At 46.3% G+C, this 9,914-nt stretch overlaps 1 protein-coding gene across 1 annotated transcript in view; it reads right to left on the reverse strand.

Annotated features, from left to right (window-relative positions):
- The window catches only part of Nup93 (nucleoporin 93), a 100,063-nt gene extending 98,758 nt beyond the window's left edge, over positions 1-1,305 (reverse strand). The window contains exon 1 of the mRNA XM_028770362.1: positions 1,233-1,305. The gene's annotated coding sequence lies outside the window, so the exon portion shown is untranslated. The remainder of the gene's footprint in view (positions 1-1,232) is intronic.
- Positions 1,306-9,914: the final 8,609 nt, after the last annotated feature.

The raw sequence follows: 9,914 nt of genomic DNA on the forward strand, positions 1-9,914 counted from the left end.
GAGAGGGAGAGGGGGAGGGAGAGAGGGAGAGAGGGAGAGAGGGAGAGGGAGAGGGAGAGAGGGAGAGAGGGAGAGGGAGAGAGAGAGAGAGCGAGCGAGCGCACCCAAGCTCACCACAGCTCCAACACATCTCATGGTTTCTATATTTCTGTTTATTGTTTAGTGTGTGATGTCTTCCCAAGAAACAAGCCTGTCTCATTCACCACCACAGTCACAAGCCTATAATGGTATCAGTAACATTCATTTGTTTGATTTTTATTGAGCACCTACTTTATTGTGTGCCAGACCTAGCTACCAGGTAGGCACTCATGTTCTACAGGGGGGAAGACAATACATCGGACAAGTAAAACCTAAATGCTAAAAAACTAAAGCAGTAAAGACAAGGAGTAAGGAAAGGTTGACACTCTAGATGTTCCTCTAGTAAAGACCCCCAAGAAAGAGAGCAGGCAGAACAGATATCCAACCACAATTACAAAGCCTTGAAGTCAAAGCATGTCCAGCGGGGGTGGAGGTGACAGGGAGGGTATAGTAGACACTGAGCGTGTGGGTCATATTATTTAAAAGCCTTGCAGCTCACTGCGAGGCTTTTATATTATTACAGTTGTTATTGTTATTACTGTTATTATTGCTAAGGCGCTGACCTTTGCTTGTGCTGAAAGTCACCTAGGGAGGTAGGGGTGAGGCAGGGTTTAACGTAGACCAGGCTAGCTTCAACTCGTTTAGACAGCGACACCATGCCCGGCATGCAGTGGTTTTCTTTCAGAAGGGACCCAATATACTTGGGCATCCCTGACAGAAGACAGGACACAGGGTGCCCAGAAACAGGTGAGACAACCGCAGTGGCAACCATTAGCATCCTATTGGACTATCCGTAAAAGGAGACAAGAGTTGACAGGGTGTCGCTGGGTCCCGGAAGAGCCATTCTCTAGAAGAACGCCCCCCTCCCCCCGACCCATAGAGAGCGGCCAGGCCCGGTGACGCCTGGCAGCCGTGGGTGGGCGTGGCGATAGCGCACCGGTCGGGAGGACCACGCTCAGAAGAGCCTAGTCACAGCATTCGGTGAGCTGTCGCCGGCCGGCGTGCCCAGCTACCGCAAGAAAGGAAGCGCGAGCCTCATGGCTACGAACGCGGGATGGGGTTCGAGCTAGGCTCGCGGTTCTGCTTCGAGGCCAGGCCCCGAACCCGGGCCCAGGATCAAGGCCGCGTGGGTGCCCACACCTCACACCCCTTACCTGGCTCCGCCGCCTGCCCGCCGCCCGCTCCCGGCTACTTCACTACGCCGCCGCTGCTTCTCGCGCCGCTCGCCCGCGCTTACTGATTGGCTGAGGCGGTAAGCTCCCAGAAGCCCCTGCGCGTTGCGCCGCCAAATGAACTTTATGGAGACCCGCAAGAGGACACAGACGTGGGCGGGGCTGGGGGCGGAGCCGGAGGCGGGGCTCTTGCTACGAGTAAGTCAAGGGAGCTCCGCCCTGCTCCCCGCCCACGTGGTTGGAGTTGACAGTACTTGAAGAAGCACTTCCGCAGTTCCCCCAGCGGAACAAATTCAGGGAGCTCAGTCCCTCAAGCGCCTGGGACCATTCTAGGTGCAGGGGACAAGGTGACCTCCTCAGCAGAGAAGATCCCTAACCTCAAGCAGTTCTCAGCTTGACCAGGGAAACAAAATACAGTGAATAAATGCAGGAGTAATTAGAAGAGCTAAGAACTGAAAAGCAAACTAATTGAAGAAAAATGGTTGGATGGCCAGGGAAGCCTTCCCTCAGGTGACATTCCGACTAAAGGGTGAAAAGATAAAAACATGTGTTTTGGAAGTTTTTTTTTTTTTCTTCAAGGGAAAAACCTGTCTTTGGGCAGCCTGAACAAGCAAGCTAGGCTGGCCATCTGCCCCAGTAGGCCAATTACAGAAAAGAACAGTGGGGAAAAGCAAAGAGATTACTTCAGTGTGGCCACGTTGGGAAGTGGAACAAAGTGTGTCACTGGGATATGCAGGCCTTCTAGAGGCTCTTAGTCTAGTAGGTAAAAGAAATTTGAAAACAATTTTGTTGGGAGTTTGAGAGAAAAATAACAGGACAGGCAAGCTGTAGATCTCAGCAACTGCTGGGAGGAGAGACCTGGATAAGAGGAAGTTTTGAGTTAAAAGAGGAGAGGGCATAACTGAGAGGATCTGTAAACAACTTCATGAACAGAAGGACCTCGAGTGTGTGTGTGTGTGTGTGTGTGTGTGTGTGTGTGTGTGTGTGTGTGTTTCCTGGTGCTCAGGGGGGCCAAAAGAGGTCATCAGAGCCCCCAGAATAAGATTACAAGTGGTTGTGAGACATAGGTACCAGGAACCAAACCCAACAAGTCCTTTGCAAGATCAGTATGCTAAGACGTTGATTTAGCTCCTATGGTAGCTTTTAATTTTTTTTAAGATTCATTTATTTATTTCGTGTTTATGAGTGCTCTATCTGCATGTACACCTGCATGCCGGAAGAGGGCATCAGATCCCAGTAGAGATGGTTGTGAGCCACCATATGGTTGCTGGGAATTGAACTCAGGACCTCTAGAAGAGCAGCCAGTGCTCTTAACCACTGAGCCATCTCTCCAGCCCATAGCTTTTCACTGTTAAAGAGGCACTTTTTGGATTCCACAGCTTCAGACATGTCTAATCTTTTCAATGAAGGTCACCATCCTGACAAAGTGAGGAACATGTGAACACAGGCCTAGGCAAAGTCGTCACCACTAATAATTCTAGTTTGGTGGACGCCTGCTTGACAAAGTGTTCTAGTAAGTTTTGCTTTACATGCTTAGGGAACGTAAGTACAATCAACATACAAAGAAGTCCATAATGGTTAGCATTATAGCTGCATAGAACTTCTTTCTGCCTATTGTTGGTGTATGTGCCTAAGTGTGTGGGCAGCTATGTGCACGTGTTCATGGAGGTCAGAGATTGCTGTTGGGTGGCTTCCTCTATCACTCCCTGCCTGGTTTTTTTGAAACAGGGTCTCTCACTGAACCCTGAGCTCACTAATGGGCATAAATAACTGGCCAGTGAGCTCCAGGGATCTGCCTGTCTCTGGTCTCTCCCCTTAGCCCTAGGGTTATAGGAGCTTCCCACCACACTGGCTTTTACTTAAGCACTGTGGATCAGAACTCAAGTTCTCATGCTTGCTTTACCAACTAAGACTTCTTGCCAACCCAGAAGTTTTTATTTTTATATTAATTAATGTGCCGCATGTAGGAGTGTGTGTGTAAGTGTGTGTGTGTGTGTGTGTGTGTGTGTGTGTACACTCAGGTCCTTAGGCTTGGCAACAGTGTCTTTATTTGCTGAACCACCTTGCTAGCCCCAGAAATTCTGTTTTGTTTTAACTTCATGGGTATGAGTGCTTTGCATGCATGTGTGTATATGTTCCATATTTCTGCCAGATGCCCACAGAGGCCAGAACAGGGCATTAAGTCCCCTGAAACTAGAATTAAACACGGCTGTGGGCCAGCATGTGGGTGCTGGAAATAGAACCTGGGTCCTCTCCAAAAACAACAAGCACTCCTTACCACTAAGCCAACTCTCCAGTTGCCCCCACCAATAAGTTCTTTATAAATTAACTCAGCTTCTATTTTCCCAGCAAAATTTAGAACCTCTGGCTCAGTAAGCTCTACAGCAGTGGTTCTCAACCTTCCTAATGCTGTGACCCTTTAATACAGTTCCTCATGTTGTGGTGACCCCCAACCATAAAATTACTTTGTTGCTACCTTATGACTATAATTTTGCTACTGTGATGAGTTATAATATAAATATCTGATATGTGTCCCCAAAGGGGTCTCAACCCACAGGTTGATATATATATATTCCATTATAGTCATGGCAGGGAACATGGCAGCCTGCAGGCAGACATGGTACTGGAAAGGCTACTGAGAGGTCTACATCTGGATTGGCAGACAGCAGGAAGAAAAAATAACAGTGGACTGGACTTGAGCTTCTGAAACTCCAAAGCCCACTCACAGTGACACCCTTCTTCCAACTAGCCACACCCACTTTAGCAATACCATACCTCCAATAATGCCACTCCCTATGAGTCTATGGGGGCCATTTTTTTCATTAATTAATTTATTTACCTTATATCCTGATGGCAGCCTCCCCTCTTTTGCCAGTCCCTACCTTACACACCCCTTCCTCACATCCCCTTCTCCTCTGAGAAGGGGGAGGCTCCCCTGGGTACCAACCCACCCTGGCACATGAAGTCACTGAAGGACTGGGCACATTCTCTCCCACCGAGTCCAGACAAGGCAGCCCAGTCAAGGGAACAGGATCCACAGGCAGACAACAGACTCAGAGACAGCCCCCTGCTCCAGTTGTTGGAGGACCCACATGAAGACTAAGCTGCATTTCTGCTACATATGTGCCAGGGTGCCTAGGTCCAGACCATGCATAGTGGTTCAGTCTCGGGGAGCCTACGGGGGCCATTTTTATTCAAACCACTACAACCAGGTTTTAAAAGGACTACGAAAATGGCCACTTTTCATCTGAATGACGCTGATCACAAATGACAGAAACGTCACACTTTTATTCACTATTTGATATATTGTAAGTCGTAGTGCAATGCATGTTGTATAAAACAGAACATTTTATATTAATTAAACTTGCATGCCAAAAGGTTTAACTGTGTAAAGTCTTGCATACTATTGAGAGTTCAGATATATAGCTTTCCACCTAAGTCTTTAGTCACAGATACATAGGGTGTTAAGTGTACCAAAATTAAGTGTACCAAACTTTCACATGACGGGCAGTGGTGGCACACGCCTTTAATCCCAATACTTGGGAGGCAGAGGCAGGTGAAGCTCCTGGAGTTCTAGGCCAGCCTGACCTAATAGTGAAACTCTGTTTCAAAAAAACAAACAACAAAACAACAACAACAACAACAACAAACCTAGCATAAACAGTTACTTAAGTGAACCCTTACTCCCATTAAGACTCTGTTTTCCAATGCACCAAAAAACCTTAGAAAATAAGCAGAAACACAAATAATTTTTGATAAAAAACAAAAACCCTTTACCCTTGAAGCCAGCTTTTACAAATGTCTCTAAGAGTAGAATATCTTTAGACATGACCTCACTGTAAAGCCCTGGCTGGCTTGGAACTCCCTATGCAGACCAGACTGGACTGGACCTCACGCAGGAGTCTCACAGAATGTGAAGGAAAAGAATGAAGACTCGAAAGGAAGATTCCATTAACATAGAGTTCAAACCAGGCAAAGCTAATTGCTAATCTGTGGTGATGGATGTCAGGATGGTGTCTATTTTGGAGTGGAAAGGGGGTGTTGGCTGGGAAGGGAAAGAAGGAATCTTCTCAGATCTGAAAATGTTCTGTTTCTTAATCTGGCTGCTGAGCACATGGGGGTATTCACTTTTTAAAAATGTATTAAGCTGCACATTTAAGATCTGTGCTTTTTGCCATGAATACATTATTCATTGCACTTCAATAAAATAGTTTATGGAGTTTGAAATCGTTTTCGTGACCCAGAACTCATATTGCATGCCCAGCCCCAGAGTCTAGAATTCTGATTTACCGTTTTTGCTATCCCCCATATGTACTACGCCCCTTATGGAGTACAAAGCAAGAAATATTTTGTAAAGGACAGACAGACACCTCCCCCACCACACCGATTGCTCTCCTATCTCAAGCTGCTGCTGCCAGAAATGATTTCATAGTGGGTGGCAGCAAATTACATAAAGCTTTGTGATCTGTGGCTGAGCGATCAGCCTTATTCACAGAGACATTAAAAGCTTAAAAGGGAAGGCTCTAAGTTCGCCCTCTGCATGGGTTTAATTTCAACTTGCACAAAAGGTGACTTGACATTATCAAGGACGGCAAATTGGCTTCTGCTGGAGGAGCAGCTCCTACCATTGCAGCAAGCATGCCCGGAAGCTTGTGTGGTGGATGCCAAGAGGAAGTCCAGGCTCGGTGAGAGACTGCTAGAAGCAGGCCCAGGACATTTGAGCTGCAGATAATTAGTTGAAACAATGAGAAATCTTGCTTGCTCACCTATTAGCAGGCCAGCAGTCAGGTGCATTTAAGGTCAATTGACTGAGGCCTTTCTGTATCTACGCTTTGCCATTCTTAGTGTGGACTTAGCTTGAAGAAGTAAGACTACTTCTGGTTGAAGAAAGTTGACAGTCCCTACCCTGTATTGCAAGCCACATCTTCGGAGTCTGTCAGGTTTCCTGTTGGGCATGTAAGTACCTAAAGCTATTCTCTCCAACTGGGATCAAAGAGCAGACCCAAAAATCTGTAAGTAAATAAATACCATAGAACTCAACAATTGAGCACTAACTGTGCGACATGTTCTGGGATGAGAGGCCTCTACAAAAATTTTCCTCACAGTGGCTTTTTTGGGGGAGGTGTCAGTAACAGTCTCATTTCACTAATGCCTGAAAAGCTGACAAGCAGTAGGATTACCTTTCCTCAAGGCCATATGTGGAGCTCAGAGCAGAAGAATGAGTCAAAGAAGACCATGGCCATGTGTCCCGTATTAATCCCAACACACCGACTCTTACCTAATACTAACGGTAATACCCGCGGCACAACAGAGGCCGCCACAATTCACAGACAACAAAGATGATGAGCCAGAGAACCGCCATTCTCATGCTTTTCCGGAGGGAACAGAAAATTATACCGCTGCTCCAGGAAACTAGCAATCTCAAAAAAACCAAACAAACAAAAAAGCCACCACCCAAGACCCAACCTCTCTGCCACTACGTACTTACCTAAGAGACACGGGACCGTGTTTACACAGACACACGTCTACCAAAATATATATAGCAGCTTTATTCATAACAACTTGAAACTGGAAACAGCTAGTTTTCCATTGTCCATCAACAAGAACTGAATGGCTGGACAGTGGCACGGCTGGACAACGGTCTAGTACAGACTGCTGCCTGCTGCACATGCGCAGGTGAGTCTCCTAAACTGTTGTCCGCCCAGAGCCAGACACATAAGAGCAGTGGTATGAGACCCAAGTTATATCAAGCTCAAGAATACACCAAGCTGGTCTGCAGTGGAAGGGTTGGGGATAATCTTTCTTAGAAATGTTGATGTGATCAAGATAGCCTTGTGATGACCACGGGTGCGCACAGCAGTACACATGCGCAAAACTTTATTGAGCTGCGTGGGAGGATTCGTGCGTTTTACGGCATGAAGTTGTTTCTCAGTAAAATTCTGTTCAGCGGGCTGGAGAGATGACTCAGCGGTGAAGAGCACTGACTGCTCTTCCAGAGGTCCTGAGTTCAATTCCCAGCAACCACAGGGTGGCTCACAACCATCTGCAATGGGATCCGTTGGCCTCTTCTGGTGCGTCTGAAAACAGCTACAATGTACCCATATAAATAAAATAAATAAGTCTTTAAAAAAAAATCCGGTATCCGGTTCAGCTTAGAATTGGACTGAGGCGGTAGCTCAGGGATTGTGTCCCTTCCCAGAATGCCCAGACTCTGGGGCTATGCTCTGACACTGCAAAGATCATTAAATAAAGCAATACAAAGAGAGGAAATAGGATTCTTTCTTTATTTACATGTATTCTTCCTTTATTTCCAATAACCCCGTAGCCTCCCCAAGCTGGCAAAGAAGGTTTGGGCTCATCCTGAGCTCTGCGGGGATCTGAAGTTCCAATGGTTAGATATCTCACCCAGAGTTACATAGGCTGTAAGCTGTAAGGCGGCAAGCCATGTAGGCACTCTTCCGTGATGAAGGCCAACACTCTCTATGCCAACCAAGTCTCACGAGTGAGCCTAGAACCCTTGGTGACCTCCAGAGAGGTCCTTAAAGCTTTGCAGGCAACGGTGATTGAAACGGGAGAGGAGCCCACACACTCATTAACCATAGCGGCAGCTGACGATCAGACAGCGCCGTGAGGGGTAGGTTTTTTCAAGTATCTAGTTGTTTTATTTGTTATTAAATGTATTGACGGTTGGGTAGAAAAGAAAAAAACTGGGTGAGGAGGAGAAACCCAACCATCCCACACATCTCTCCATTGCTGCTGTGTAGAAACACTGCCAACATCTGTCAACTTTATTTATGTCAGATTGGGCAATTTGTCACTGATGCTGAATCTGCCAAAAAGAAACATGAATTGGATTGACAAGTCCTGGAGCTTCTCTCTCTTACTTTTCATTATTCCAGATGTTATTTGAAAAAAAAAAGTGATTTCCCCTGTCAGGAAGACTCATCTGTGGATGAAACATGAATAAAGGGAGCTTGGGAGATGTGGTTTGGGATTTTGTGGAAACTTTTGTCTCCAGGAGACTCTGTCTTTTTGATTGGCTCAAATTACCCTCCATTTTCGATTGCCATCTTTCCACAGAGCCATCTGTTTTAAGGGCCATCTGTCAAGGGCTATGATGTGGTTCACCATTAAATATATTTGCAGTTGATGTTTCAAGAAAAAAAAATGACAAAGGAAAAGCATTTCCAAGAAGAAAAGGAAAAAAAAAAAAACAGAAGCAAACTGTAGCCACCACTGTACTCAGAAACCAAAGAACTTAATTCTGTAACTCCAACATTTAGGAGGCTGAGGCAGAAGGACTGCCAGGAGTTCAGGGCCAGCCTGGGACTATCTGTGAATTCCAGGCCTGCAGCATTAGACCCTGCCTTGAAGAAGAAAGGGAAGGATAAGGAGAAGAAGAAGGAGGAGCAAAAGGAGGAGGAGTAAGAGGAGGAGTTGAAGGAAGAGAAAGAGGAGGAAGAGGAGGAAGAAAAGCTTCTGCTAGGCATAGTTTTATAAATCTTTAATCCTGACATTCAAGAGACAGAAGCAGAGGATCCAGCCTGGTCTACATAATGAGTTCCATGCCAGCTAGGGCCGCAGAGACCCCGTCTCAAAAACAAAACAAACTGTATTAGCTAGGGTTCTCTAGAGGAACAGAACTTATGGAATGAATGAATATATTTCCGTGCCTGTGTGCGTGCATGTGTACGTGCATGTGTGTGTGTGTGTGTGATTTATTGGAGTGACTTACAGGCTGCATTCCTCTAATTCAACAGTGTCTAGCTGTAAACAGAAAAGTCCAAAAATCTGGTAGTTGCTCAGTCCCCACAAGGCTGGATGTCTCAGCTGGTCTTCTGTATACGCTGGGGTCCTAAAGAAGTAGGCCCCATTACCAGTGAAGGAACGGATGCTCTAGCAAGGCCAGAGCTAGTAGACAAAGAGCAAAAGCTTCTCCCAATACCAAGCCAAGAGCCTCTCTCTCTGACCAGGATGTACTTCTCTACTGCTCCGGTAGCCTGCATGCCGCCATGCTTCCTATTATGATGATCATAGACTAAATCTCTGACACTGTAAGCCAGCCCCAATTAAATGCTTTCTCTTATAATAGTTGCCTTGGTCATGGTGTCTCTTCACAGCAATAGAACACTGACTAAGGACAACTGGCTTGTTACATGTTACATGCTGGGATCTGAACTCCAGTCCTCAAAACACAGTAAGCTCCCCTAACCTCTAAGCTGTCTCTACAGCCCCCCCCCACCTCTCTCTCTCCTCCTTCTAATGTTGATATCCTCCTGGCTTCATTGCACAGAACCATTCTAAGGTGGTTTTGTGTGTGTGTGTGTGTGTGTGTGTGTGTGTGTGTGTGTGTGTGTTGGTGGTTTTGGTTTGTTTTGGTTTTTCTTTTGAGACAGTCTTACTGTATAACCCCATCTGGTCTGCAGTCACTCCTCTTTCCTTGTCTTGAGTTCAGCAATCACAGCCATGCACCATCGTATTCAGTACAAAGTTAGCTCCTCACACAGTAGGTACTCTTGTAAGAATAGCCACAAACCACTGGGAAGGGGCCTTATCAGAACTAGGTTAGCTGATACATGTTAACAACATAGGGTGCTGAGGATGCAGCTTGCTGGGAGAGTGCTTGTATGTGCAAGGCCCTGGATTCAAGTTCCAGTGAAGGAA

Source organism: Grammomys surdaster, unplaced genomic scaffold, assembly GCF_004785775.1.
Source record: "Grammomys surdaster isolate TR1022 unplaced genomic scaffold, NIH_TR_1.0 201, whole genome shotgun sequence".
Lineage (NCBI taxonomy): Eukaryota > Metazoa > Chordata > Mammalia > Rodentia > Muridae > Grammomys > Grammomys surdaster.